At 35.9% G+C, this 27,650-nt stretch overlaps 1 long non-coding RNA gene across 2 annotated transcripts; it reads right to left on the reverse strand.

Annotated features, from left to right (window-relative positions):
- Positions 1-2,693: 2,693 nt before the first annotated feature.
- Positions 2,694-26,873, reverse strand: LOC136040274 (uncharacterized). Of its 2 annotated transcripts, XR_010620658.1 has the most exons (6): positions 26,786-26,873; positions 23,030-23,156; positions 19,358-19,447; positions 16,176-16,359; positions 10,734-10,804; positions 2,694-3,188 (listed from the first exon to the last, which is right to left on the reverse strand). It is a non-coding gene; the product is annotated as an uncharacterized LOC136040274 (long non-coding RNA). The 2 variants fall into 2 exon arrangements; XR_010620657.1 differs by lacking the exon at positions 2,694-3,188 and having other exon boundaries at positions 10,480-10,804.
- Positions 26,874-27,650: the final 777 nt, after the last annotated feature.

The raw sequence follows: 27,650 nt of genomic DNA on the forward strand, positions 1-27,650 counted from the left end.
CTGGAAAGATATTGAAAATGAACTGAATGTGTAATGTATAATTATTTAGTGTTTAATATACTAATTACAGGAAGCATCAACAATTAAGGTTTGCAGATTCTATTTAGCGACAATTTTTTATTTTGGTTTACGGTTAGAAGGGAACTCTAGTCGAACTCCTATGGGCAGTAATTTGTGTCCTTTTTGGTTTAACTTTAGCACTCATTTTAATTTTCAATCGTTTAGGATTTAATTATTTGTATATAGCAGTACCCATTTCTTTTATGTTTGGTATAATTATTTATTTTTATTTCTCTTCATTTTCAGTCAATTATGCATAGACAGTAATGTTTGACCGTTTCACATTTAGATCATTGAAGGATTTTATTTTCTGTCCGTCTGTTTCAAATGGCTCTTTAATTTTCAATTACTTAACTCACTAGCCTAATTGTATAATGTACATTCCCAGATTGCTATGAAATCACGATCTTGTATCAGACTTAGCAGACATCTGCCATGCTTGGGATACTTATGTCATGCTTGGCACAGATCATTCACTCTTAGTACTGTTCTCACAGTTCCGCTATGCTTGGCACACTTCTGCCATGCTTGGTACTAGCCACCTGAGGTATATGATTTCTGAGAGTGAAAAACCTCTCAAACATTCATCCTTTTTCTTAGGGTAGTTTACTTTTGCATGTGCGGACTGTTTGTTTTCGTTGTTGTATTTTAATGGGGGCAGATACGATGGACAAGGGTTTTTAAATTCCTTTTGGGAAATCCCGAACTTTTTACTGTTATCGCTTTTCTTCTATTTCAATAAAAATTCTTTTTTATGTGCTTTAACCCGTATGCGCCTGAGAGGCTATATTTCTTCCAAAATAAGTTCATTAGTACGGGTATGCATTGAGTTTTTCGTTTTACACAAACTTTTCCTCTTGTTATCTTCCCAATAAATTAGTTTTATTTCCATCAATTCTGTTTATGTGTTACTTTTTCATAGTAAATTTATGATGGAATGGCGGATTAGTCTTCTTAGTTATTTAGCAGGATGAGATTGAGGAGCACAAAAACACAAACGTACGCAAACACAGGAACAAGTCTACACACACACATCAAATTACCAATTACGCACTTATTGTTTGATGCAAGCTGTGCTAGAGTTTTGTTCGCAGGAATTCTTCAATTCAATTCAATCATATATATTTAAATAAAAACACATAATTACATGTACATAATCTGCCAGGAAAGCACAAAAGTGCTTGACTAGGGCAGAAACTTAACTAAAGAATAATTAAACAATCAACTAACAGAAACAACGAATCAACTGGATTTATCAAAAAAGAAAAAAAAAGAGAAAAAAGCGGAGTGACGAAGAGAAAAAAAAAAAAGACCGAAAAGAGGAGGACCGCATGATATTCAAATCTAAACAGTATTTCTGGAACGACCCTTCACTGCTCGCTTGAAGGTAGTAAGGTTATTTGAGTTCCGGATTTCCAAGGGGATTGAATTCCAGATAGCTGGTGCATATCCGTAGAAAGTCCTTTGCGAAAGCCAAGTTGGGTATCGCACAGAAGATTCTACTCCTGGAGGTAATCATACATTCTTTCATGGACTACTTTCTCATAAATCTTCGAAAAAAAGGTAAAATAGAAATGGATCGGTAACTACTCGGTTCATTTTTTGACTTCCCTTTGTGAAGGGGTAGCACTCGGGCTAATTTAGGTCTTTCTGGAAAAGTTCCCTCTTCAAGTGATAAATCAATCAGATGAGTCAAAATAGAAATGACAGTTGTTTTTGTTGCTTTAACGATACTTCATCTACTCCACAGGATTGTTATTTCATACACATAATTATTTCATTTATTTCATTTTCATCACAATTTGTAAAAAGGAATTCAGAAGTAACACGACGAGGTTTAAGTTTGGGGACTGGTGGACTTCGAGAACTGAAGATTAAAAGAAAATAGCCAGGTGGGTGTTTCACCCACCTGGCTAACTGCTTGCAATTCTCAATACCCAAGGGTTCTCCCAATAGCCAAACAATTTTCATTTCCAAACGGACTCGGTCTTGGTTGAGGTTTGGGAGAGTTCACGCTTTACATTTCAAAACAGACACCCATCTCGAAAATAAAAGATTTGTCTACTTTTCGTACAAGTTCTACCATTTGCATTCAATGCACATCGAATCAAAATCTCCGAGCGAAAAAATATAGGATTACCCTTTAAATTGATGTGCAAAAGAAAACACTATTTTTAGCTCAGCAGTGGGTATATTTTCTTTTACATAACCTGTTCATCTAAATTAATCTCCGTAGAATCTAACGTGCTTTTACTAAACAAACATCTTTTGTTTTTTTCTCCCATTTGTTTATGTTTTTGTCAAGTCTCACAAACGAGTTTGCTATCGAATAGATACTAGCAGTGGCGTTATTAAGATTCTTAGAATCTGTTTCAGAAATTGGGCGGGAACAAAAAGACCATTAGCCTTAAGCAGCGCATGATTTTATAATTATTATACAGCTAATATAGCAGTATAAATTAATAAGTGCAAGATGTAGTGCTTCTTTTTCAAACAAAAAAAAAACAACAATTCCATGACTAAGATTTTGAGCAAGATCGCCTCTCTAACTGACTCAATCTTTTTAATCAGGGTTCCTTAAATAATTGCTGACTCTAGGAACAGAAAGTAGTAAGTATATGATAAGCTGTAAGAAAACGAAATAATAAAGTTTAATTTAAAAAAAGCGTTTCAATTTTTATTAAGTTAAAAGGAAAATAACATTTCTCAGGTTTTCTTTTTAATTGTTTCTTGACTCTGGAATCGGTTCTTTGGCTGAGGAGCAGAGGCCATGGAAGAAGCAGAAGAGCTTGGATGAGCAGTAAATTCGTTTAACGAAGGGGTTAGCGAAAAAGATAATAAATTCAAAATTTTTAGGGGCTCTAATTCTTTAAAATATTAAAAGGAGAGACAAAAAAACAAAACAAGAGTTTTACAGATACTTAAATGAACTTAAAGTTGAGAACCCTTGATTTTTATTTTAACTTTAGAATTAAAAGAAGAAAGGTCTGTTGCAACGCCTTTTTCTGTGAAGAATTGAAGCTATCACACAAAAAGACGGCAACAGCATACAGACTTCTATTTATTATTGATTAGTATATAGCGAAATTTACTGCTCAGCTCCTCACTTAATAATTTAACTTTTCAACCTAAAAAAGAAAGAAGACGTTAATTGATGGGAGATAAAAGACCTGTAAAGAAATGATGATAAAAACTAAAACGAAAGAAAAACGAGCTAAGAGCTCATATGGCACTTGTAACGAGGTCGGAAGAGCCAAAAGCTCATATGGTATGAGCTCTAGCAACATTCTAAGAATCAATAGATGGCTTTAAAAGAAAATCAGAGGCTTAATGCCGGTTGGGATTTAAAATAAGAGCTCTGAGATACGAGGTCCTTCTAAATAAAAAAAATTCTTAAAGATCCGATCACCCACTCACAATTTAAAAATACCTCAATTTTTCCTCTCCCTTCAGTCCCCAAGATTTTCGAATCGGGGAATAACTGCTTTATCAAGTCAATTTGTACAGCTCCCTGACACGCCTAACAATTTTCATCGTCCTAGCAAGTCCAGAAGCACCAAACTCACCAAAGCAATGAACCCCACCATCTAACTCCCCCAAAGAGAGCAGTTCCAGTCCGGTTACGTCAGTCATGTATCTACGACATTTAAAAGCATTTTCCAAGACTTCTGATTTCCCCCTCTAGCTCCCCCCAATATCAACAGATAAGGTCGGTATTTGAAATAAGAGCTCTGGGACATGAGTTCCTTCTAAATATCAAATTTCATTAGGATCCGGTCACCCGTTCTTAAGTTAAAAATACCTCAATTTTTCTAACTTTTCAAAATTAACAACCCGGAAAAGATCCGTACCAATTATGTCAATCTCATATCTATAACTTGTGCTTATTCTTCCCATAAGTTTCATCCCGATATCTCCACTCTAAGCGTTTTCCAATATTTACAGTTTCCAAGATATCTGTTTCCCCCTTCCAACCCTCTATGTCCCCGGATCCTATTCGAATTGAAAATGAAGCATCTGGGACATAAGATTCTTCTATATCAAGTTTCATTGAGATCCGATCACCCATTCGTAAGATAGCTCGATTTCACGTTTTCCAAGAATTCCGGCTTCCTCCTCCAACTCCCTTCAATGTCACCGGATCTGGTCGGGATTTAAAATGAGAGTTTTAAAGCACAAAATCCGTCTAGATATCAAATTTCATTAAGATCTGATCAACCGTTCGTAAGTTAAAAATTCCTCATTTTTTCTAATTTTCCCGAATTACTCCCCCCCCCCCCAAACTCAAACCAGAAAGCGGATCCGGTCCGGTCATGTCAGTCACCTATCTTGGACTTGTGCTTATTCTATCCACCAAGTTTCATCCTGATCTCTCCGCTTTAAGTATTTTTCAAGATTTTCGCCCCCCCCCCCCTAATGACACTCGACCCGTTCGGGATAAAAAATAAAAGATCTGAGTTTCAAGATCCTTCTAAATATGAAATTTCATTAAGATACCATCACTCTTTCGCAAGTTAACAATACCTCACTTTTTCTATTTTAACCCCCCCCCCACTCCCCCAATTAGAGCAGATCCGTTCTGATTATGTCAATCCCGTATCTAGGACTAGTGCTTATTCTCCCCACCAAATTTCATCCCGATCCCTCCACTCTAAGCATTTTCCGATAGTTTAGGTTCCGCCCCCTCCCAACATCCCCATCACCGGATAAGGTTGAAATTTGATATAAGAGCTCTGAGACATGATATCCTTCCAAACATCAAATTTAATTAAGATCCGATCACTTCTTCGTAAGTTAAAAATACCTCATTTTTCTAATTTGTTCAGTATCAACCCCCCCCCCAACTCCCCCAAAGAGAGCGGTTCCGTTCCGGTTATGTCAATCACGTATCTAAGACTTGTGCTTATTTTTCCCACCAGGTTTCATCCCGATCCCTCCACTCTAAGCGTTTTCCATGATTTTAGGTTTCCCCCTCAATTCTCCCCAATGTCACCGGATCCAGTCGGGATTTGAAATAAGAGCTCTAAGACACGATATCATTCCAAACATCAAATTTCATTAAGATCCCATCACCCGTTCCTAAGTTAAAAATACTTCATTTTTTCCGAATTAACCGCCCCCCCCCCCCAGATGGTCAAATCGAAAAAACGACTTTCTAATTTAATCTGGTCCGGTCCCTGATACAGTTGCCAAATTTCATCGTCCTAGCTTACCTGGAAGTGCCTAAAGTAGCAAAACCGGAAGAGACAGACCGACAGAATTTGCGATCGCTATATGTCACTTGGTTAACACCAAGTGCCATAAAAACAAAGAACAGCTCTAAAACTTAAAACTGACCCAGATATAAGAATATGCTAAGCCGGGACAGAATTACAGGAAATGAAAAAGCTTGTGACACTTTGGACGTGAAAGAAGAATTAATGACAGTCACAAAATTATTTAAAAATTAAAAGGCCCCAGGTGATGGTAGCGCTGTGAAAGTTTCTTAAATATGGCGGCGATGAGGTTAGAAATAAGTAACAAAAGATTATGAATATAGTTTTGAAAAGGGGGGAGTACTAGTGATTTTAGAAAACCCTAATCAAACCCCTATAAAACAAAGATGATAAGAGTTTGATAATTATAGATGTAGTAGTCTGGTTTCTGAATGTAACAAATTACACAGTCCGATGATATTTCTTATACTTAGAAATGCTGCATGAAAAAATTTAAGAGCTTATCATGTATAAGTTACTTGTTGTTCCTAGAGCCAGATACTATGTGAAGAGATCAAACAGTTCGTGGTAACGAACTGTAGAAAGGAGCGACCCGGCTCAATAGTAACCAAAACTCTAAAAAAATGAATTTTGATACCAATAGTTACATAAAAAGAATCGCATTTTAATGCTGATTTTAAATATATAAGTTTCATCAAGTTTAGTTTTACCCATCAAAAGTTACGAGCCTGAGAGAATTTGCCTTATTTTAGAAAATAGGGAGAAATTAAATAGAAAAAAACAAGTTTTTTTAAATGAAAGTAAGGAGCAACATTAAAACTTAAAACGAACAGAAGTTACTCGGTATATGAAAGGGGCTTTTCTTCCTCAACGCCCCACTCTTTACGCTGAAGTTTGACTCTTTCTCTTACCTTATCCTTCTATTACCAGATCCGGTCGGAATTTAAAATCAGAGCTCCAAGACACGATATCCTTCCAAATATCAAATTTCATTAACATCCGATCACTCCTTCGTAAGTTAAAAATACCTCATTTTTTAATTTTTCAGAATTAACCCTCCTCCTCACAACTCCCCCGAAGAGAGCGGATCCATTCCGGATATATTAATCACGCATCTAGGACATAATATTATTTTTACCGCCAAGTTTCATCCTGATTCCTCCACTCTAAGCATTTTCCAAGATTTTAGGATTCCCCCACCAACTCTCCCCAATGTCACCGGATCCGATCAGCATTTAAAATAAGAGCTCTGAGACACGATATGCTTCCAAACATCAAGTTTCACTTAGATCCGATCACTCCTTCGTAAGTTAAAAATACCTCATTTTTCAGAATGAACCCTCCCTCCAGCTCCCCCGAAGGGAGCGGATCCGCTCCGGTTATGTCAATCACGTATCTAGGACTTGTGCTTATTTTTCCCATCAAGTTTAATCCCGATCTCTCCACTCTAAGCGTTTTCCAAGATTTTAGGTCCCCTACCCTCAATCCCCCCCATGTCACCGGATCCAGTCGGGATTTAAAATTTAAAATCAAATTTCATTGATCATCTTCGTAAGTTAAAATACCTCATTTCTTCTAATTTTTCAGAATTAACCCCCCCTCAACTTCTCCAAAATTAAAATTCAAACTTAAAATTCAACTTAAAATAAACATCAAATAAAACTGGAAGCAACTCGAACTTACTACAAACACGAGTAGGCCTACTGTCCCTTAAACCTTTTAAACGCCAGAACGTCATTGGCTCTTTACTGACAAATTATATTTTAAACATTTCCTCTTTTATAATTACCCTATTGTAGCACAGTGGACTGATGCTCTGCTTGGTAATACAGGGCCCAGGGTTCGATCCCTGACGCAGCAAGGCTGTGCGACAAGCTTGCTACTTGCCCCTGCAAATAGGCCCAGCAACTAAACCTTCGATTTGACGCCCTATGCCCCAGCAATTGCTCTGGAGGATCTTTATCTTTTTGTATCTTCCAAAAATCTTACATCTTTAAATAAGTAGTAGTTATGTATGTGCATACTTTTACTTGAAAACAACACTATATTTTTACTGAACATTGGCAGGCTAACATTTCCCAGTGTAAAAACAAAAAACGATCTACATAGGCCAAGACTCTGGGAAAATTCCTTTCCCCCTCCCAACACCTTTAATATATTTTTAATAAATCGTCTGCTGAATGGAATTGGAGACCTAACCACCAGGAAAAACAGGCAAGCTCAAGATTGATAGTTGGTTCCAGACTTTACAAGGATGTAATGTAACATTTACTATTCTTAAGCTTTCCGAGCTGCGTTAATTTTGCTTACATTTAAATGCAAGAAAATTCACACATGAGATTGTTAGCAATGGGTCGCTTAGCAATGGTCGAAGTTTTCACAAGAATGCTTTTTCCATAATCAATTTATTCTGATGTTTTTATATGAAGTCACACATAGCTACAAGAGCTAAGAGCTCATATGGCACTTGTGACCAGTCAAGAAGAGCTAAGAGCCAAGAGCTCATATGGTAAGAGCTCTAAAAAAAATTGTAAGAATCAATAGATTGATTTAACAGGAAAATCAGAGGCTTAGTGCCGGTCAGGATTTAAAATAAGAGCTCTGAGTCACGATGTCCTTCTAAATATCAAAATTCATTAAGATCCGATCACCCATTCGTAAGTTATGAATACCTAAATTTTTTAATTTTTCCTCTCCCTTTAGTCCCCCAGATGGTCGAATCTGGGAAAACGACTTTATCAAGTCAATTTGTGCAGCTCCCAGACAAGCCTACCAATTTTCATTTTCCTAGCACTTCCAGAAGCACCAAACCTCGCCAAATCACTGAACCCCTCGCCCCAACTCCCCCAAAGAGAGCGAATCCAGTACGGTAACATCAATCACGTATCAAGGAGATTTGCTTATTCTATCCAGCAAGCTTCATCCCGATTCCTCCACTCCAAGTGTTTTCCAAGATTTCCCCCTCCAACTCCCCCCAATGTCAAAATATCTGGTCGGGATTTGAAATAAGAGCTCTGAGACATGAATTCCTTCTAAATATTAAATTTCATTAAGATCTGACCACCTATTCGTAAGGTGGTCCCAATTTTTACGTTTTCCAAGAATTCCAGTTTCCCCCTCCAACTCCCCCCAATGTCACAGGATCTGGTCGGAGTTTAAAATTAGAGCTCTAAAGCACAAGATCCTTCTAAATATCAAATTTCATTAAGATCTGGTCAACCTTTCGTAAGTAACAAATACCTCAATTTTGAAAATTACCCCCCCCCCCCAACTCCACCAAAGAGAGCAGATCCTGTCCGGTTATGTCAGTCACGTATCTTAGACAGGTTTTATTCCCATCCAGTTTCATCCTGATCTCTCCGCTTTAAGTATTTTCTAAGATTTCCGGTCCCCCCCCCAATGACGCTGGATCCGGTTGAGATTTAAAATAAGAGATCTGAGTTACGAGGTCATTCTAAATGTAAAATTTCATTGAGATCCGATCACCCATTCGTAAGTTAAAAATACCTCATTTTTTCTAATTTTTCGGAACTAACCCGCCCCCCCCCCCCAACCAACTACCCCAAAGAGAGCGGATCCGTTCCAATTATGTAAATCACGTATCTAGGACTTGTGCTTATTTTTCCCACCAAGTTTCATCCCGATCCCTACACTCTAAGTGTTTTCCAAGATTTTAGGTTTCCCCTCCCAACTCCCTCTCCCAATGTCACCGGATCCGGTCAGGATTTAAAATAACAGCTCTGAGACATGATATCCTTCCAAATATCAAATTTCATTAAGATCTCATCCACCGTTCGTAAGTTAAAAATACTTCAATTTTTCTATTTTTTCGGAATCAACGGGCCTCCCACTTCCCCCCAGATGGTCAAATCAGGAGAAAGACTATTTCTAATTTCATCTGGTCCGTTCCCTGATACGCCTGCCATATTTCATCGTCCTAGCTTACCTGGAAGTGCCTAAAGTAGCAAAACCGGGACCGACAGACAGACAGACCGACAAAATTTGTGATTGCTATATGTCACCTGGTTAATACCAAGTGCCATAATAATAAATTTTACTGAAGATGAATGTCTGTGCTAGACATTAAAAAAAAGCAAATGACAATTTAACTTGACTGCCGACAATATAAATAATCTGTCGGCATAAATATACAAAAAGATTTGCCGAATAAAAGGCAGTGAAATCAAAGTTTAAATAAAAATTCTTCTCACCGAGCGGAGTTCGGTTCTCTGGTACTTAACATATTAGTACCTATAGAATGGCGGCTTCAACACTGGGCCCGGGTACTCGGGACGCGGAAGGTTTTTATATATTTGATTCTGTAATAACAAAATAGCATAATTATCGAATTATTCTTTAGGTTTAAGTCCTTCCTGTTCTTGCATCAAACTCCTTCCTGTTAATGCATCAAAAAACCCTCCGTTTTATAGGATTCATTTACTCTTGGTACTCGTTGTGATTCTTACTGTTGATCCTTTTCTATTCCCAGATTTCATTTACGATTCAATGAGATAATCCCTGTCACATAGATTGTAAACGCAGATTCTTTTGTCCGTTATTTTCATTTCGGATACGTTGTGATGCTTGTGGTCACATTTTGCATGTTTTTGCATTAACTCAGACATTTTCCCATGCCTTTTGCCTTAGCTGTTCAGACTCATTCAAAATCATGCATGATTTTGCATAACGTCAAGGATACCAAAAAACTTTTTTCTCAACTCTTCTTCCAGTCTTTATATTTTGTTTTAATTGCGTTGTTACATAATTTAATAAAAACCAGGAATTTCCCACTGCCTCTTACGCATTGGCAAAATCATCATTTAATTGTTTTGTTTCAAGTAATAGGTTGGCAAATCAGCCTTTTCAGTTGAACTGAGAAAATACAATGGGAATTAGATTCCTGCTTCCTATTTATCCTTCACGGATTCTAAAATAATACTTTCGTATTCCACAGTAATTCCTAAAATTGTTATTGAAATTACGTAGTAGCATAAATATTATGCTATCCTTTTGTCTTAAGTCACATTTTCGTTTTCAATTCAATGTTATCTAAGCCAATATCAAAGCCAATGATAAAATATTACAGTAGACCAAAACAGTTAATCTACATTCCTTGAAAGGTTGCTTTTCGAGTTGAGTTAATTTCGAAAAACAGATCGTTTAAGACATTGTAGCAAAGGGTCTCATCCTCTTATACTATTCCTTTGATTTTATGGAATTAAAACTTTATTTTACAAAAAAAAAATAGAAATTGTCTATAACAATTCGTTAAATCAGAACAGCTAAATAATTGTCAAACACTGTCACCCTAAGAAAGGCCGTTTCTAAAATCCTTAACGCCGAGAAATGGTTTCAGGAGAAATCCTGAAAAATGAAAAAAAAAATCTGAAAACTGAGAAGAAAACAAAATAAGTCACTCCAATGTTCAAACTCCTACACAGTACAGCCAAATGTTACCTTGAGTTGTTAACGGCCATATTTGTTGAAACAACATCGAAGGGGCACATTAAATAGGACGAAGCTAGACCCTAGAAAAAGAACATATGGCAATACTTCATGGGAAAAAATATCGAACTATAATTTTCATTAGTAAATAATCCTACTAACAAGTAAATACAGGGCTATTCCATATAATAATATGCTTTCAAAAATAAGCTATCCAGCTAAATGTTCAGTGTGTCGATAATAGGTATTACTCAGTTTAGCTGCATTGACGGAACGACTCACGAAATCTTCACACCAATAAAAGTGCATAGGAATCGTGAGGTACGATTAAAAAGATTCCACTTAAGGTCAAGGTTCTTTAGCGGTGGCTAGTCGTAAATTTAAGTTCCTCTGTGGTGTGACCGGTGACTAGATTACGATAGAAATAAGCAAATCATTATTATCAGGGAAAGTTTTCTAAAGCTCTTTGTATACATTATTTTGCACTTGATTCGTTTAGGTAGCACACTGATAAACATATCAAGACAACGCAATAGACTTAAGATCCTTTGTCCCTGAGGACTGGGGTTTGAGTCCTAGTTTCGCTTGTTATTTGGATTGGAAAGGGTCAATGGTGTCACTCTATACTCATACCGAGTCAATCCAGCCCTAAATGGGTACCTGGAGAAATCTGGGGAAGGTAAACAGGAAGGGTGGGCGAAAACACAAGAGAGTAGTCCCCAGCCCCCCATTGCAGTTCCTGGCTGAAGAGCCATGAAACAGAGATCAGCACCATCGGTCAAGATTGTAAAAATCCAATGCTCCATTCCTTACCTTTATTTTATATAGAAACTTGTGATATATATGTACATATATATATATATATATATATATATATATATATATATATATATATATATATATATATATATATATGCATGTATAAAGATTCTGTTTTATATAGGCTATTTATATAATTTCGGCTCTTCCCTGTGAGAAAAATCCATATTATCCCCCCCCCCCCAAGAGACACAGTTTTGTTGTCTATCGACTGCTCGCAACAAAAGGGCAATGCTACCGTTTTACGCAGTTCAATACGGGCTAAAGGGGACTTAGGAATATATGGGGCACCAGTCTACTTTTGATCGACCTCGATCCTTAGGGCACTAGAAAAATTTTCTAATTAATGATTGAATGTGATTTCCTGGATTTTCTAAGGCTACCGTTCCGTTCTAAATGAGACCAATACGAAAAATATAAAAGGAACTACATACCACCCTTTACTAAGGCAACATTATTCAGTTTAAACACTACGGTTGCTACTGATGTTCACTCTATACCCGACGTACATAGCAACATGATACAATAAATCATCCTAATAAATCCGCGCCGCTCATTCAAAGAAAGAAAGTAAAAGTCATAAAAGTGGAGTTAGAAATCTCCTTTCTTCGTCCTCTAGAACAGTTGGGAAAAGAAAACTGTTAGACGAAAATCTTATCTTAAGGCTGCTAGGATTTAACGTTAAGGAAGAAATAGGGCGTGATGTGGAAATTCAGTTGCAGTCTTCAGTTTTTTGCTCTCTAGCTTTAATGAAGTAATTATGAGCACTGAAATACTCAAAAAACAAACTTACACATTGGAAGTGGACCCTGAAAAAATCAATTGAATTCTAAATACATACAGAGAAAATTTAATTACTTTAAATCTGTTTTCAAAAGATGGGATGGTTTAAAAAAATAATAACAAGAAAACTTAAGAGGGATTAAAAACTAAGACAAGTAAAATAAATCAACGCAACAAGCCAAATTTAGAACGAACAAAATTGCTATCCATGAATGAATAACATTTAAGTAAAAAGAAATTAACACGAGCCAAAATTCACGCTAATGACAGCGGGACTATTATCACCTTTTCTTATAATATCATTTGAAGTTTATATAAAACGGCAAGTATTTCAAAGGGTGCGTTTTATTTTTCATAGGATTGAAAAGAAACAACAATAATCAAGTTCAAAGGAAAGAAATAAACTATTAACAAGATCAAAAAAATTATGAATTTCAGTTTAGTTTTACTATTTTCAAAAGGACACTTCTATGTCACTCCCCTTTTGATTCCATTTCATCCAAAGTATACAAAATTAACACGTAAATAAAACTACTAAAACGCCAGTTTTGAAGTTCATGTAATTTTTGAAGCAATCTGTTTAGTTTGCTCAAACTTTATTGAATCGACATATCAATATGTGATTCACAAAATTATTTTCAATACCTTTGAAAAAAAAATGATAAAAATGTAGTGCCCATCAGACTTCCGAAACAGTTTTAAACTACATGATACAAAAAAAATTCCTAGAATTTTCAATATAACTAATTTTTCCAACTCCATAATAGAAAGACGTACTGTTCAAAATGTCTTTTGCTTCTCGAAAAGCACACAAGACACTCTAGCCTTTAGGAGGCTTGAGTGGGCGGTAACACTGTTCGTATATGGTAGGTCTATATTTTCTATTCATTTGAATTAGTGTTAGTTTAGGTTTCATTTACTCATTCATAACAATTTTTCGTTCCTTTAGAATCTGACCTATTATATAGCTTTCTTTATTTATGTCCGTTTTAAGCTTAAATATCGTGCTTCACTTTTCTTCAAAAACATCTGTTTTCGAAGTAATTGTTTTTAATTCGTTTCGATACGAGTTAGAAGTATGCACGATCTTTGATCGCCTACGAGACTGAACCTGTCCCAACCCCCATCCTGTGGACTCCGCATATTATGGATGCATTTTATTAGAAAGAACTTTTCGTTCAGTTTCATTTTCTTAATGCATTTCAATAAATGCAAGCAAGGATTCACTATAAAAGGAATTGCTTTTAGTTATCTTTAAACAAAGTTAAGTTTGTCTTTCATTGAAACAACTCCCGTTATTTACAGGCACTTGCTTTCAACAAAATCTTCAATGTATCTTAACAAGGAAAACGTAGCTGAATATATGATTCGCGAATTTCTTATTTTTTTAATATGAAATTCGGACTAAATTTTCACCCCTATCATCAGCAAAAATAAGTTTCTGTTTTCAAATAAAAATTCAATTATTGCAGAATGTCAATAAAACAGCGTTGTTTACGATGGTGGAGTTGAGGAGTCAGAGAGTCTTTTTATGTTTCTAATCCTCCAAAAACCATAGGGATCCAGTCACGTTGCACGAGCAACAGAAGGAAGGTTCTAAGTCAATATATGTACCAATGAAACTGGCAAGTCGACTGGCTGACCGCCAACTAAAGGGTGATAGACAAAAGTTGAAACTTAAAATAGTTTTTTTTTTCAAGTTTCTGGTTCTATCACCTGGGATTGATACCCTCTCATGCAGCCTGTCGTGGAATTGACCTAAAATTCTGAAGAATTAATACCATCTGAAGTTCGGAACACAGGTGCTCACGCCAAAACAGAAATTTCCGCAAAAAAAATTTGCAGACCAATAAGTTTCCCAGGCAAAGCACTAGCCAGCTCCAAAGTTTCTGTAAGTCGTTTGTGTTATGCTCCATCGGCTCAGTGTATTTGCCCCACAAGTTTAAGGCTAAAATAATAAAATGATGAACAACAAGTCGTTGAGATGGTGTTAGAGAGGCCAGAGGCACACTTTGCTCCTATAATCTGTAGATAGGAAGCATAGACTCGCTCGTTTTTGCACCAGCTCATCCATGTTTCGGCATCGGTTTACCAGAATACTGTGCTTCAGAAAAAGCTTTGCACCCGATCAAGGCTTAGCTGGTTTTCTTACAGAGTCAGAACTTTGCTCATTCTTCTAGTAACTCGGCACTTGGCTTATTTTTGAATCAAATCATTCTTGTATTTGATTTTTTTTCATGAAGTCGGGACATAGCTGGTTTTTCCATCGAGCCATGCATTATCTTTTTCTTACATCAATCTAGCACTCAGTCCCCTTTTCACCGGGTCAGTCTACAACTAAAAATGAGTTCGTTTCAGAAATGACTGAGAACTATACTGAAAACTTACTGCACTGACTCAGGACCCAAGTTTTTTCCCACTAAATAAGGACACAGTGTCTTTTCACACTAGTCTACTCTACAACTACTAACAACCCACTGCAGCACCAAGCCCCCTGTGGCAAACACAGCTTCACACCTTCCTCCTCTATCCCAATCTATTCAAAGCCTCCCTCTTAACACCCTCCCTGAAAGTTCCCATTTACCTCAAATCTTTCCTTACGACATCCTCCCACCCCAACCAGGGACGACCTGCTTTTCGTTTGGCTCTAGACAGTTGGCGAAAAGAACGATCTTTAGTAATTTCTCATCCTTCATCCAAAGAACGTGCTCGAGCCATCTCAACCCTTCTCTCATTATCGTCCAACAGAGCAGGATTTTCGTACAGTCCAGTGTTGCAATGCGGTCAGGCCGTCAGGTACCCAAAACAATCCGTAGTTAATTTCTTTGAAAAACATCTAGCAAATCTTCCTCCGTTTTTCGGAGTGGCCATGCTTCAGAACCATACCACGCTTAACCATTGTCATCACTGTGGCTTCAAATATACCAACATTGGTTTGCAGACGTATAGTCCCATTCGTCGAGCTTTCCTTCAACTGTCAAAACACCCTGGCCGTTGGGTAACTCCATTTTTAACATTTTCTCTGCACCGAATATTTTTGATCTGACTCTAGTTTTAGGAGTTATGGGCTATTTTATTATTTACTATGGAACGTGATAGTCTCCCACTAGACTGCTAGCTACCGCTGCAACCTGGATCATCCGACAAAATTCTGAAATAGCCATTTTGTTCAGCATAGTCAAAATATCTAACAACTATGTCTTTGAGGACGACTTAATCCCCAAAAGCCCCGGGGGGGGGGGGCTGCAAGTTATGAACTTTGCCATTTCTTTACATACAGTAATGGTTATTGGGAAGTATACAGACGTTTTCAGGGTGGATTTTTTCTGGTGGGGGGGGGGGGGGTCGGGGGGAGTAAGTTGCGTGGGAGGATCTTTCCATGGAGGAATTTATCATAGGGGAAGAGAATTTCCTTGAAGCTGGATTTTCAGTCATTATCTGAAAATACAATGATAAGTTAAATAAAATAAATTATTTATTTTTCAACTGAAAGTAGAAAGCACCATTAAAACTTAAACAAGCAGAAATTATTACGTATATAAGGAGGCTCATCCCTTTCAGTTTTTTTCATTTTAGAGCAAAACAAGACAAGTGACAGAATATCTGGAAAATATATAATTTGGCCTATATATTTGCACATTAGGGGAGGGGTAAAGTATTTGGAAAGTGTGAAGTCAGAAAACAATTATGCAGAATAATTATACCTAACATATTTGGGATGCAGGTCCGCTATGATTTACCCCCCGCTCCCCTAATGTGCAAAGCTAAAATCCTGTTTTGTTAGCAAAAATTACAAAATTCTGCAGCTTTACATAATCAAAAAGAAACGATAGAGTTAAAATAAAACGTTACCGGAAAATTAAAAGAAGCAAATCGTCGAATCTATCGTGGTTTGACAAACCCATTGATAGCAATAGCTGAGAGGACCACTAATGACTACAACAAGAACTTCCCCGATCAAACAAGGAGTGATCCCAGCAAAAAAACATGGATTCCTTCTCTCGAAGGAATTTCTCGAACTGATGATGTAACATCACTAAAATGAAAAAATATGAGAAGAAAAAGTCGAAAAGCAAAAAAAAGTGATGGCAGTGGGAGCGAATGATGAGTAAAGCACATTTGTGTTTTTTACTTACAAAAAAAGAAGAAAAACTTGAGGTAGTTTTGAAAGATCAAAAAGCTTAAAATTCCCAATACCATATTTATTGAAATAGAGAATGTTGGTGCTTTCATACTTAATAGTTCAGAGGCGTATCCAGGGGGCGCCTGGCCCTATCCACTTATTTTGTATGCAGTTAAATTCAATGTGCCTAAAATTATAAAATATCCAAACCAAAAAAGGAGAAAAGGGGGGAGGTCCCCACCCAATTTCCTGGACTATTTTTTTATTTAAATCTAAAGACAACCTTCCTTGCCATGAATGCAGTTTAACTTTGTGTATTTTTTTTCTCATTTATATAAAGCTGCCAAGTAAAATTAAAAGAAAGTCACCAAATGATAGCATAAGAATCCAGGAATAAAGAGATATATATTAAAAAAAAAAGATTCTAACAGTAAAATCAGTCAAACGAAACGAGAAAAACTCCTCAAAATTCTACAAAAGACCTACAGTCCCGGGATAAGTGCCCATAAGTAAATAGACAATTACATACATTTAAGTAATAGCAGCCAGGTTGAGATGTTAAATCAAGTTGAAGTCCAAGCTAATTTTCAGTGTGGGATTGGAGGGCTAAAAGTGGGCCCGTGTTCCTTCCAACCCCAGCCAAAACTCCCCACCGCCAAACTTAGCACACATTCATATAGCATACACTGGTACTTCTTTCGGCTTAAGATCCTCGGGGAATGGTTAGGGGAATCCTAGTTACTCAAAAATTAATGATTGAATGTCATTATAATCATAACGTAACCGCACCAAATCAAAAGGCACTAAGTAGAGACGTGAAGAATGTCGGGTTGGAGTTTATTGGTATTTGAACCTACTAGTAGTACTACTAACAACACATCACCGCAGAACCAAGCCACCAGAGACTAACATAACAGCGCATGCTTCTCGTCTACCTCAATCTATTCAAAGTATACTTTTTACCGCCTCCCATAAAGTTTCAATTACCTATAAATCCCTTCCTTATAACCTCTTCTCACCTCATTTGGGGATGACAGGCTTTTAATGTGGCTGGGATCGTCAAAATGCAATATCTTTGGTAATCTTTAGTTTCCAAGACGTAGACAAGCCATCTTGATCTATCTTTCATTATAGCTCTAGAGAATGAGATGGAACCAAATTTTTTACCCAGTTTATTCTTTTATATACAGTCGGTCAAATGAGTACTTAAACTATCCTTAGACAACACATCTGTAAAACATCTAGCATATCGTCCTCAATAATTCAAAGTGCCAATGATTTCTAGTCATACTTTTACATCATGTCTTTGAGATGAAGCTTTACTAATGATGTTCATTTCTTTTGTTCTTAGATTTTGCAAACTTTACTTCTTTTACTCTTCCAGAACTCGACATTTTGGAATACCCACTTCCCTGTCTGAAACAGGATACATGGTTAGGGCATATAGTTTATACATATACACTACTGCTGCGATAACACGATGGTAAGATTTTGAACCTTATATCAATTAGATTATTTAGTAGAGCAAGTGTTAGTGATTTAATTATTATTTTATGAATTAACTATTTACTGTTAACTATGGCCTTTTGTTCCCAAGTCCTGTATCGTTTGTCAGCTTAAGAATCACATAAAAGTAATCAATATTTTACCCATGTCTTCTCTCGAAGCTCACCAGGTTACGTCTCTTTCTAATTAGTTAGGTTACCTCGTTACCTATAGTTATTAACTCCATAAATAGATGGCACAAGTCTCACCCCAAACACCCAACTTTACATCAACTAGCACCAATAACCTGTTTAAGTCACTACAACAAGACTCCAAAGTCTGCAGAAGGGAACATACTTATATCATTAATTTTGTTAGTTTAAAAACTATCCATTCACAAAGCTATAATTATGATTTTTAAGCGATTTTTCAAAAAAATTAAATTCACCGTCTTTTTCATCTAAAAAATTATACCCACGGATTTTCAAAATTTCATGTGGTTGATAAATAGAACTGAACCTCAGCTATGGAATGATAGGAAAATTTATGTTTCTTGTAGATATATTAAAACTGTAGGAGAGCAGATAAATAACCCACTAAAAATTCCAGAGCATAAACCACGATGAGGAATTTTGGAAGAGAGTGTACAAAATACAACCTCAGCGAATATTTCGGCTGTATGACTAATAGCCAGCTTCTATGGAATAACCGCCAAACTCACTCAAAAACTTCAAGGTATATAATGCTGAGTAAACCAGGTGAATAGAATCTTGGTTTACCTAACGCTGAGCAGAAACCATAGAAAAATCTGAAATTTAGAATGATTCTTAGCTTTACTGCCGCAGGAAGATTCAGCCAAGCTTTGGTAAGTCTATATTTTGTATAACTACTTGGATTGCAGTTTTGCTTTAAACTTGGTTTGTAAACTGGAATCTATTGGACAGCTACAGACAAATCTTAGTCAGTTTTTCTTTACAATTAATTTGTTTTTCCTGAATCAATACGAAATCATTCAAAGAAAAGTTATTACCATTCTTAATTGCCTTAATAGCTTTGATGTAATGAGCGGAATCCTTTACAAGACCTTTTTTAAAAGGCTGACACCGTTGCGTCAGCCATCCATGCTTCCCAATAATCTTGGCATAACAAATATTTCAAACATTTAATATTTTAAGACCACAAAAAATAGTGACTACAAAATTACAATATGAAAATAATAAGAAACAACAGTAACTGCCAAAAACAGATAAAAGTTGGGAAGTCAAACTTTTAATATTTTGCCTAAACAACAGCAAAGTGCTTTCTAAATTCCATTACATGAGTAAAACAAAAGTTTTAAGTGACGTTGCGAGATTGAGCAAAAAACAAGACTTAGAACTTGACAAAAGGTCACAACTTTCTATGGAAAAGACGAAATTTCACTTACTTATACAGTGATTCCCTTCCCACAAACTGTGCACACATTCTTGAAGTCATACCATTTATGGATGAATAACAATAACTTATGCGATTGTTCCTACAAAATAAAATTCAATTTATTCTCCAAAGAACTGGAGTAAATAAGTGATGTTGCAATAATAAATATCAAAAATTAGAATGGTGAGAAAAGAGGAATGGAATTGGAATCAAATATATTTTCTAAATCTTTGAAATGATTGCAATGTGTAATTCAGCTTTTCGTAAAAAGACGTGATGCATATTTTATTATATTCAATTAAAGCTAGCACAAGATCCCTTGATGACTTGATAATCATATTCTTTTTGCAGCGGTCTGAATACAGCATTACTCCTGATTTAGCTAGCTTATTATAAAACAGGTTAAATGAATAATAAGGAAATGATCACTATTGCTTGACAATTCTTATTTATATATCCTTTTTTTATTAATCAAGAACGTCTGGAAAGTTCAGTGACAACTTCAATAGTTAGTGTTCTGTTTAATGTCATTCTCTACCAGATAAGCGATTCTACAAGAAAGATCTTGGGCCAAACTGGTCAGTCACAACAAACAAAGAGGGACAAATCTCAAAATAAAGATCAACACAACGGGTCCACAGCCAGTACAAGGAAAGGAAAAAAACAAACTAAACGACTGATATTTCGCCTGTATAAAAATAGGCCTCTTCAGCGTTAAACATACAAGAAACTAATTAAGAGTGTAAAAATATAAACAAAAATAATCTATAAAATATAAAATTGTAACAAAAATCATCAGCATAATTTAAATCCAGGAAAACTTTTCCTCCTTATTTGATTCCGTGTTCTCCCATTGTCTCTCCTGTGCTCCTTAACTGAAGGCGCTACTGATAATACAAAACTCGCCCGTAGAGACTGCGAGAAGATGGTAATCCGATGGAGCCAAACAGGAAAAAGAGTGCTCTGTTTATTCAACCATCGGCAACTTTTGTGGCGATTTGCAGTCTCATTTACCACAAAAGGTGACGGATCAGAATCGCTCTATAGCCATTCCCGGCACAATGTGTATAAGGTATAGGACTCCCGCATGCAGGTATTTCATGTTGTTATCATTTCACCAAATTACCTTTGAACTATTGAACATATCTCTTGATACTCAGTTATTTTGCATTTTGTACTTGCAGCAAAACAGCAGACAGGTCCTGTATAAAGACTAATTATCGTTGCACTGCACACTCACAGGACATAACCACCAGCCCTGCAAGTTTTCATCCAGAAACCAGCAATTTTTCCGAGTGATTGGGACCCCGTCAGCATATTAAATCACAAGCATTCGATTATCTTCTAAGGACAGCAACATATGTTTGCGTACAGGACGAAATCCTGTACAAAAATCCAAAATCAGCAAATCTAGCAAAAATCAGCTAGTTCTGACTCGGTAAAAAAAACAGACGAAATCCTGACTTGGTGCCAAAACAAACCAAGTCCTGGCTTGCTGGGAAACGAGCTAAGCCCTGAAACCTTGATTTGGTATAAAGGTCAGCTAATTCCAGCTTGTTAGAAACACCAGCTGGCTCCCTACAAACCAGCAAACATTTCTAAGCAGCAGAATCTAGGTGAGCCAGTACAAAAACGAATTAAGCCTTGAATCTGGGCTAAAATGAACTATGGGTTGACTTGATGGAACATTTAGAGCCCAGTCCCGATTCAACACAAGATGTCCTGATCAGGTACAAACACAAGCTAAGGTAAGATTTGAAGTAGATATGAGCTACTCCCTGTTTCAATACAAAAACGCCGAGTGAAAACTTGGTGGAAAAGCAAATGAAATCCTCACTCAGTCCAAAACACCTGAAGTCCAACTGTCAGTTACAGTGACACGTTGCCAAAAGGCAGCAAGCAATTCGGAAATCTCAAAAACAGCCACTTATGCAAAAACAAGCACAATCGAAGTCCAAGGTGTGGACTGACTTGGTAAAAAAGAGTTAAGTCCTGACAATGTGCACTAGCGAGTAATCTTGATTTTGTGTGAAAGTACAAGCCAGACTTTACCCCCCCCCCTCCTTTCCCAGAATCAAAATTTTTCAGAAATTCATTCTGATAAAAAATGAAAATTTAGGACTTTAAAGAAGCCTGAATAATGGACAGAATTCAAACCTGCAAGAATGGAACCCTCGCAATAAAGGGTATAATAAATAACCCTCACGATATCAAACCAGTTAGCATAAAAATAGCCTTGTTGCACCTTGTCTAAACAGGAATAATGCAAGAACATGGAATCTCAGTGTAAGAATGAGGCAAATCCTGAGTGGTTGCAAAAGCAAGTCAAGTCCTGAATGGGTGTAAAAACGGGCTAAATTTAAGCTTTGAAATTTTGATGAGACAGTGTACTAACGAACTAAGTCATGACTCAGTGTAGAAACAGTTTATTTTCTGATTCAGTGTCAAAGCGAGCTCTCATTCTGATCCAGGGTTACATGAATTATTTTCAGAAATAAAAAAAATAATAAAACAAAGAAGACAGAATGAATGTGCAGAAATGAGGTGGAAACCCCTTACTCATAGTAGGAAATGAGCTAAATCCTAATTTGGTGTAAAAACAATTTAAGTTCAAGCTTCAGAACTTTGATTACACGGGTTAAATAAATTCAACAAGCTAGGTCCTGTCTTATTACTAAAAAAGTTAAAACCTAGCTGCAGGCTGACTTGGTGCAAAACTCAGGAAAATTCTGACTGTAGAATGAACTAAGTCCTGATTCAGTAGGGAAATAAGTCATTATTCAGAGCAAAAGCAAACAAAGTCTGACTCAGTGCAAAAACAAGCTGCTAAGTCCTTACTAGATCCAAAAACGAGCAAAATCCTGATTCATTAAGAAAAAAAAACAAGCGAGCCACAGGCCCTAAATCTTGAATAAAAGAACAATCCATGTCCTGACTTGGTGGAAAAACCAGCTAGGTCTTTGTTCTGCACAAAAATGAGACAAATCCTAACTGGTTAAAAAAAAAGTCTATTCGTTACTCGGTATAAAAAGGTGAAGCATTTCAAATCTGTACAAGAAAGAGTAAAGTACATGAAGACAATCAGAGCTTTTATCTGTTTGCAATGGGAAGTAATTCCAAAACAGGCAATAAATTACAAAGGATCATACATAAAAATTGACAAGTAGGCAATTTGCAGTAACACTTGCAAATTATACTCAAGATGTCCTCAGTTATTCTGTATAAATAGAAAATGGAGCCTTCATTCAGTTTGTTTATGGTGAAAAAACAAACAAACAGACTTTAACTTAATTTTCATTATTTTATAACTTAATTTTGTCCTTTAGACTCATAAAACCCATCCTTTCCTAATTCAATAATAAAATAAACTTTGAAAATATGGTTACTTCACAAATTTTCCTTAATGATGGATGAGCAGTACAGTTGACCTGTAAGACGAGTTAAAAACTAATCCTTGGTTTTTACGCCAGGTAATTTGCATTTTGTGCACTATGAAAATCATTGTTGCACTATGATTATTATTTGAGGATCTCTATAATTTCAGTATACCTTCCTTGAAAGTCACAGGCTCTTGAAAAAAAAGGCTTGTTACATCCTTCCCCTTGGAAAAAATAATATAGGTTAATCTTTAGATACTTTCAAAAATTACAAGTAATCAATTCTAAAATAAAATTTATTTTACCAGGTAGATCTTTCACTAGTTGTCGCAAGAAATTCTTCAAGATATGGCCTGGAACATCACCTTTAACAACTTGAACTTCTTCATTGGACATATAGTGAATGGATCCTGTAGCTTCACAAGTCTTTTCCTAGAATTCAAGCCAGTAAAAAAGGATTGAAGAAAATAATAAAAAGGAATTTATCAAATATTATGATTCTAAGTAATGTACCATGTAAAGATTCAACACAAACTACATGCTAATAATACTCAATATATTAGTAAGCAAACAAATATAAATTTGTTTATTTACATTTTCTTAGGATGTGCAGCACAAACTGAAAATTATGAGATCCACAGTCCTAAGCAACACCTGAGGAAAGAGAAAATTATTTGCAAGGGTTGAAGATGGAAGCTACCAATCTCTATGGGATAATTGCAAAGAGGTCGCAAGAAGTCAAATAGCTGGGGCTTTGTAGTCAAAAGCTGGGGAAGCCAGCTGATTGGTATCAGCAGTTCCAAGTAGAGCAAAAAAATATTGGTTCTCACAAAAAAGGAGCCCCAAAAAAGGCCAGCAACTTTGTTTTGTCTGAATAGCTTGCATTGCTTCCTGAGCCACTAGGATCCCAAAATTCCAAAGGTAAACAAAAATATATATTTATGTCAGTTTTGGGGGCAAGGTAACTACAATTGAAAGAAAATAGATAATAAAAATTGTTCACCCAAAAGATGACAAAAAAAAAAATATTTGAAAGGGTTGAAACTTTTATCCATATTTTCAGAATAAATTGGACTCAAGCCAAAAAAAATTGGCTTGCCCAATGAAGATGCAGGAAAAGCTGCCAAAAAACTTTTTGAAAAATATGGCACAATAGAGTTTTAGTTAGGATAAGCTGGTATATTGATCAGCCCAGATCAAAAGATTCATAGCACACAAACATGGGCCCAATAATTACATTTCTCTGACCAGCTTGAAAATTGTCAAAAGGGTGCATCAGCAATATCTTAGTAACAGATGAGGGAGTCAAGTACAAACTTTCAAGGCATGTTGTGGGGGATTTTGCACAAACTAAAGGACTGCTGCTGCTATGACTACTGGTACTACAACTTCTACTATGGCTAGTGCAACTACTACTATTATTGATACTAATGTGACTCCTTTGACTACTGTCATTACAATACTATGACTACAGCTACTACTATGGTAAAAAAGAATTGGGCATCAAAACTAGGTGCCTACACAAAAAACAATTTGAAGAAAATTATTTGTGTTAAATGCCTCCATTAGCCTCTCCAAAACTGATGGAAATAACACTTGAAATTCCACCACACAACACTTAACAACAATGGATGTACTACTCAGATATTGCAGTCTGAATGTTTCTGTTTTTTTTACAATTAAAAAATCCTTGATACTATGAATAAAACTAAGATATAATAAATATAGGCAAAATAGCAAGGTTAGGGAACAAGATGTCCCTTCACTTCTAAATATAATACTGCCATGTAACAGCTTGTCTAAACCATATTTTCTTCCTAATGGTTTTGTTGTAAGTTTAGATTTTTTTTATGGATATTCAAAAATCAAAACAATAAATTTAAGCATAAAATTTCTTTTAATCTACCATTTATCTAATATAGCAATAAAAGCACCAAGTTCTAAGTCTTACCTATCAAATCTATGAGAAACAATTATAGTTATATTTCACATCTTTTTTAAATAGAAAAGGTACATAAGCTGCTAAGTAGGCAAGTTTTTTTTTCAAGAAGGTTGATCCAGTAAGACAAAAAGTTACATACAGAATGGTGCTACATTATTGGTATTTATAGCAGTAGAATTCTAGTTGATTGACTTCTTGCTATCTCAGAAAAAGGTTAGGTTAGGAAAATGAAACATTCAGGGATGGGTCTATAGGCTAAAGTATGTCCCAGGAAGGTATTTTAAAGTACCTACCTCCACTCCTTCTCCCTCTAGAGGCCCTGACCTTTGATGGCCTTCAAAAATATGTGTGTTACAAAAGTGAAACCATGTAAAATAGATTTTCTGCTTGAATAAAGTATAACGAAACTGTTTTCAGCTTCACAACTTTGCTCAATCCCAATTCATAAGCTTTTAAAGATATGCAAATACATTTTCTAAATTTGAAAAAAAAAACATTGATATGGCTCAGAATTCTACTTTAATTAGAATAGAAGCAACTGGTAACTGAAAATTAAGGTAAAATGTTGTTTTGTTAAAATTTCAATAGGTATAGACCTGACATGTAGGCAAATTTCAGGACCCTCTAGAGGGAGGAGTGGAGGTGGGTACTTTAAAATACCTTCCTGTGATATACTTTAGCCTGTAGATCTATCCCCAAAGTTTCATTTTCCTAACCTAATTCCTTTCCAGGATAGCCTAGCAAGAAGTCACAAAACTAAAATTTTACCAAAAATGAAAGATACCCAGATACCCCTTTCCACAATAGCAAGAAGTCACTAAACCAATATTTTACCATTTATAGCAGATATTAAAAAAAATAAGATAACCAGACCCTAAAAATAAACAAAAGGATTAGCTTTTTAATTTTGGGGTCATAAAATAGCCTACTTGTATCAGATCATATTGAAGAAAACAGGATAAGTAGAAATGATATTCTAGTAGGTTATGATAAGCTTATTCATCACAAAATAATCAACAATATTTAACAATTGTTGCAACTGCACATCCCACTTTAACAAAAACAAATTTAGATGCTCATTAGCATAATGCATAAAAGGCCAAGTGACTAAAAAGTAGCTAAACTAGAATTTAACCCAAATGAGTTGTGTTACTATTGCTGTGTCTATGGTCAAAAAGCAGCTTAGAAGCCTGAACAAGAACTTGCTAAAACAAGCTGCAAGTGAAATTGTCCCCATACACACTATATCTGTCAAAAAGATAAGTCATTCATGTGTACCTGCCTCAATTTTAGGATTGAAATAAGAAGCCCTGGGCATGAACTCAAATTAGAAAACAATTTAGCCAAACCAAGAAAAAATGGTAAAACTAGAGCAAACAGTATTACTGGCTTTCATATAGGCCTAAAGTGAATATACCACTTGATGCCTTTTTTATGCTCTTTACAAATATAATAATCAATTCTACCAGAAATTCAGATTAAGCACTTTTTGACCTCTAAATGACCCTAACCATGTTTCTTCTGTTTAAGCACAATTATTTTTTCAAAGTTTCAATGGATATAGCCAAGACCTGTCAAGTAGGGAAATTTTGCAGACTTAGAAATCAGAGGAAGGTGAACATGGAAGCTTGGAAATACCTTCCCAAAGTAGGCCTAAGTTTTTTGCCCAGGATTCACTTGGCTATTCATTCTCCTAGCCTAACCCCTTTCTAAGATAGCAAAACTAAAGTTTTACTATTTTGCTCAAATAACAGGAATTGAATTATCAAAGCTAAAAGCATGGAACAAGAATTTAAAAACTGAAGTTTAAGCTATAATGTACAATCGTCCTCATTTTAATCTTGGTAGGCTAGATTACAGTCAAATAGGCTATATTATTAAATTGTAGTGTTTTGTTCAGAGTATGTAGTGTTTCGAGTTAAGGACATAAAGGTCTGGAATAGAACAATTTATACACACAAAGTGACATGCTACAGCAGATATATAGTTTGCAAATTATACGTTTATCTTTAAAATTATGTCTTTTTGTTCTAGCATGTTTCGTTCTGTAAAACCACTATTCAAAACCTTCGACTATTTTGACTCTTTCGTAACAATAAAATATACATTATATACTTACAAAAAAAAAGATTGAAAAGGATAATTTAAATACTAAACTACGTCTACAGTTTTCGTCCATTTTAACTAATGTTTTGATTATAATGAAGAAGTGCTTGTATGAGGTAGCCGAAAATTAGGCCGAATGTTATAGAAGCAGGCTGAAGGCAGAATACAAATTGCTATCCTAAAAATTGGAAAAGAAGAATATGATGCTAACATCTATATGCAAAAGGATTTAGAAATGCAAATGAAAAATCCATTTCTCGTAACTTCAAAAAACAAGAGCTGAGAATCCATCTGGCACTTGTTACGAGGTCGGAAGAGCCAAGAGCCATGAGCTCTAGCAAACTTCTAAGAATCAATAGATTGATTTAGAAGGAAAGTCAAAGGCTTTATACTGGTCGGGATTTAGAATAAGAGCTCTGAGACACGTGGTCCTTCTAAATATTAAAATTCAAAAAGATCCGATCACCCACTCGTAAGTTAAAAATATACCTTATTTTTTCTAATTTTTCCTCTTCCTTCAGCCCCCCAGATGATCAAATCGAAGAAAACGACTCTAACAAGTCAATTTGTGCCGGTTCCAGACACGCCAATCAGTTTACATCGTCCTAGTACGTTCAAAAGCACCAAACTCGCCAAAGCACTGGACCCCCTTAATTCCGCCAAAGAGATCGGATCCAGTCAGGTTACGGTAATCACGTATCTACGACATTTGTTTTTAAACCCACCAAGTTTCATCCCGATCGCTTCACTTTAAGCGTTTTCCAAGATTTCCGGTTTCCCCCTACATCTCCCGCAATTTCACCAGATCTGGTGGGATTTAAAATAAAAGCTCTCAGACATGAGTTCCTTCTAAATATCTAATTTCATTAAGATTTGGT

Source organism: Artemia franciscana, chromosome 20, assembly GCF_032884065.1.
Source record: "Artemia franciscana chromosome 20, ASM3288406v1, whole genome shotgun sequence".
Taxonomy (NCBI): domain Eukaryota; kingdom Metazoa; phylum Arthropoda; class Branchiopoda; order Anostraca; family Artemiidae; genus Artemia; species Artemia franciscana.